The sequence below is a fragment of the Euprymna scolopes genome, chromosome 9 (genome assembly GCF_053919585.1).
Source record: "Euprymna scolopes isolate OS-2025 chromosome 9, ASM5391958v1, whole genome shotgun sequence".
In the NCBI taxonomy this organism is placed as follows: domain Eukaryota; kingdom Metazoa; phylum Mollusca; class Cephalopoda; order Sepiida; family Sepiolidae; genus Euprymna; species Euprymna scolopes.
In genome coordinates, this window is record NC_136490.1 from 56,646,703 (window position 1) to 56,651,598 (window position 4,896).

The window sequence follows — 4,896 nt, forward strand, 5'->3', positions numbered from 1 at the left end:
TCGCGACTGAGATGTAAAGGGCTACTGCGAATTAGTTAACATGTCAACAGGAACATCTGATTAAGGAATAAAGCAGCGAGATGTCTGTTCACATAACACTTTAATTCCTGCATGTGAGTACTGTGAGGGAAGCGGGTTACTGGGAAGAAATTCTAAAGTCTATCAGCGTGTAAAAACAAATCCTGGATCATTCTGATTACGTTCTGCTAGGAATCAAAAATTTGTTTCTTAATAAACATATTTATATATTTAAACAATGCACTTGTTTGTGTCCTTTTATACCGTTAGATTTGGAAGTAGTATTTCAATATCAGCAGTGTTTATTAACTGACAGTGGATTTTCTAATATATATATATATATATATATATATATATATATATATATTTGTGTGTGTGTTTGTGTGTGTTTTTGTATGTGTGGATATTATGTATATATGCATATATATATATATATACATATATATATATATATATATATATATATATATATATATATTTGTATCCGTTTTGTCACACAATTAATGCATAAAAACCGAATCACTTTCTAGTATTTAAGGGAATTGAGAAAGTAACTCACCGCCTTCAATATATTTCCATAATGAGAATTTTTACTTTATTTTTTTTTCGATTTTTTATACCGATTTACACGTTTTTTATTTCATTTTCTAAACTTTGCAGTTGTAAAAGTCTTCTTTATCCTTTTTATTTCATTTTGCAATTTCACTGATTGGGACGTTATTTTTTATGAAAATAAATATTAGCACGATAATTTTTCCATTTACCTTCATAACGTAATAATTAACACTTCGGCCGGCAGAATATAACACTCCACTTCAATGGATTAAATAAAGGTTCAGCTTGAAATTCGGTATAGATTCTTGGCTTCAACTATAAATTCCCAAGTTCAAAAAATGTATCAGCAACATGTTTGCGATTAAATTAGCGGAAACGTTGTGAAAATAAGTGATATGATTCGTAAAAAATTCAGCTAATTAATTATTTAAGAAGGATCTGTTCAATCTTGAGAGACAATGGATACGCCCTGTAAGTGTGTCATCATGTGTAATTGTAGAGCAATGTCGTGAAATCTCCAAGCACACCTCTTCTAATTCGTCACAGTTTGATTCCAGTGGCAAGAAGAATTGCACTTCTACATAGAGCCTTGATCTTTTCCAAATTAAAGTTAACGAGCATCGCCTGTTTTTGCAATAATCAACTTTCGTTCTCATTAACTGCTTACATAAGTAGATTTATGTCTTGTCTCAAGCTATTTCCATAAAAAATACCGAATTTGTAAAAAATATCCAAAATTTATTCAATACTAAGTCAAGTAAAAATTTATATACGGCATAATCACGTTGACACACCGGTTCCCGTCAGATCACCGAAGTTAAGCAACGTTGAGCCTGGACATTACTAAAATGGGTGACCAATTTTGGAATTCCAGGTGCTGTATGTAGGAGGACGTCGACACTTCCCTGCAAAAAGTTGCAAAAACCGAACGTCGTCATTTCTTTTAATGGGGATATACATGCGACTGGGGACCGCTTGTGAATTTCATACTCTCATGAAACTTCCTCCTTCGGAGGAAGCCGGTTAAACCCTGAATAGGGTTGGTGCTGACTGCACCCACACACAAGTACAAAGTTATATCAATTCAAAAAAATACTAACAGCAGCACAATTCCACCTCTTCACTATAGAGATACCTATATGTTAGAAAATTTTCTACTTTAATATATTTTTCCTCGGGCTGCTTGCTTTTGGAATTCCTGTCTGCTCGCTGTTCCCCCTGACCGTGCCAATGTGCAATAATTTGAATACAATGTGAACAGACCTCTTGTTGCTCTACTCCCCATGTAGATTGTCTCCTTATAAAGTTAGACTTTATAACAGTAGCTCCTTACGTTTCATTAGCAGTATACCTTGCTTAAAGTGAACCAGTGAAAAATATATTTTTAATACTTAACAAATACTTATTTTTAAAACCGAGAAAAATCAACAAAAACCTCCATTCATAACTTGGAGGTGAAAAAAACAAAAACAAAAGATGAAGTTTGATCTAATTCTATGTTTAAAGCCAACATTTTCATACATCGTTGCCAACATTATGTCAATTTCTTTTCGTTTTCATATGTCAGGCACATACTATATTTATTCATACATTCATATTGCTTAAAAATAACTGCGGTACTTATATTTATACTGAATTTGTCTCCTTCTCATAGGGGAAGATATATCACAAGGTCAGAAAGTGGGATTTCAAGCCAGTGTCGTAGAGGAAGAGCATTTTCACTGGAGAAAAATTGTCTGGGTAACCCCGGCAGCATTCACGCAATTAGCAACAAATTAACTGTTTCTCAAAAGGCTAAAAAGTAAAACCTAGGAATGTGGACCTCCTAAAACTGACCAAGACCATATATCAGACCTGAGAGAGAACAAGGTATCTTCAAAAAACTTATCTAGAGTCAGCTGGTCTGATATTGGTATGAACTAGACCCATGCAGAAGATTCATCCGATGTTTTAAAACGTGCCAACTCCCCGCAAAGAAGGGAGTGCTGAGAATATCTTAGTTATCTTTATAAAAGATTTTAAGTTTTGCAAGATGACGTGTCCTAATAACTCTGTACAATATCCTTCGCACCAAGATCAAGGTATAGTATCTGTTCATCGGATGCTACACTTCAATTTCTTAATCTCTCTCAGTGGAGGAGAAATCTTTCACAACTGAGACAATTTTTATTTTTGTTCTTTTGCGTCACTTAAAAAAACGACCCTGGTGTCTGACTCTGTCCCGTTGGGAGGCATTGAAGGTAGGAACTCTGTACAATATCCTATTTATTTGCATTCCCAATGACAGTGTTTAAAATGGGGTCAGTCTAGCTCCCTACATAGGGCCACTCTATATTAAGACAAAAAAAATTGTCTCAATCTAAAAGGATTTGTCCTTTCACTTTGCTGAGGACAGAAAATAGGAAGTGTAGTATGAGAACACATACTACATTTTGCCTCTAGCCCTAAAGCTAACTCTATGCTGTATTCTACAGTCATGAATCAGTACATTTATATCTATGTAGCGGTCAGCATAACCCAGAGTTTCTTAACGGGGTCCGTACCGCCTACCAAGGAGGTGGGCGTTATGAGAGTTAAGTTGTGCCGGGGACAAATTTATCGTATAGGGGGTTCTGAGATCCTTTATGGGTTGGTGAAAGACTGAGAACTTCTAGTAACATTATTAAATTTCCTCAACTCATTTTCGTTAGGATTCAGAATTCACATGGAAATTGATTGCATTATTTTTAATTGGAAAAATTAATTCAAGAATCACATAATGTTGACAAAGCTGTGTTAAATTGAATTATATACCACCACTACTACTATTAACATTATTATGTAAGGATACATGTAGGGAGGGGGCTGTAGTAAATATCAACCCCACCTGTATAGCAATCGTTTTTTTTTTTAATTATTTTCAGGTGTACAAAGAATTAAAGAAGTTTTCGAAATACATAAAATGTTAGAAATTTTCAAGAGGTGCAAAAATAAAATTAGGAAGTAAAAATGTATAAGGGTTTTGTTAGAGGGGCAAGAAAAACGAAAAAAAAATTTCAGAGGAATAAAAGACGGATTTTAGGCGTAAAAGTAATAAATTAAAAGGTTTTATGCGAAAACAGAATCGAAGAAGATTTTCAGGGATTCCAAAAAACTAGGATATTTTCATGGGGTACTAAATTAGGATATTTTCATGGGGTACTAAATTAGGATATTTTCATGGGGTACTTAATTAAGATACTTTCATGGGGTACTTAATTATGATACTTTCATGGGGTACTTAATTAGGATATTTTCATGAGGGACTTAATTAGGATATTTTCATGGGGTACTTAATTAGGATATTTTCATGAGGTACTTAATTAGGGATGTGTTCAGAAGTAAAAACAAACGCAGAATGACTTTAAAGGCACAACTTGAAAATCTTATAAAAAAAAAATACCACGGTCCGTGACCTATATAAGTACCGAACAATCTAACCTTGTGAATTAAATGAAGAGTTAGATTCGAAATGTTCTAGGGTTCCACACAAAGTTGGAAAAAGGGTTGGGATTTACATTGACTGAAACTTTGTGACTATAACATAATGTACAATGAGAAAAGCAGTTCAAATAATACAACTGTGGGAATTGTTGACTTAAAGAAGTTTTCAAGTATACAATAATAATGAATAAATAAAGATTTCCAGGGTTATCAACAAGTAAAAGTAAAGAAGTCTTCAAGTATACAAGAATAGGATAAATAAAGAGTTTCAGTGTTTTTTACATAGGAGTCACAACTTATCAAGGCCCACATGCTACTTGAGGATAAAGGTTCAAGAGCGTACAGTAGTCAATGGGGCAATATAATAGTAATCATTAGTAGTGTAAATTTGGTGAATTGGATTACTTAAGGGGAACGGCTCATCAGGTATTTGTTTACATTGAACTTGAAGACGAGCCTATTGTAGTCATCTGGAAAGCAGGCAAACAGAAGACAGTTCCACATGTGTGCAGAGTAAAAAAAAGAAGCTTTGTTCATGGAATCTCCGTTTAGGTTTAGGTACAAATAAAGAGTGGGGGAAATTATTGATAGTGTTTTCAGCTAGATGACTGGTTTTCGTGAAAGTTTGGCGCGGAAGGGCATAGACTGGAGCTAAGACGAGCACTTGCTGTGAAAATAATGATAAAACAGAGACAGGCTCGCAACTTCTCTTCTGTGAGAAAGAGGTTGCAGGGAAGAGGAAGGGAATCTCCGACAAGGTTACATAGTCTATGTTGAACTCTGTCAAGGCAGGATAAGTTCTTTCTAGCAGCTTCTGCCCACATGTAGCAACAATACTCTATCCTTGGACGTACCTGGCTC

At 34.6% G+C, this 4,896-nt stretch overlaps 1 pseudogene; it reads left to right on the forward strand.

The window, feature by feature from the left end:
- Window positions 1–1,340: 1,340 nt before the first annotated feature.
- LOC145285111 (5S ribosomal RNA) lies at window positions 1,341–1,459 on the forward strand (annotated as a pseudogene).
- The last annotated feature ends 3,437 nt before the right edge of the window (window positions 1,460–4,896 follow it).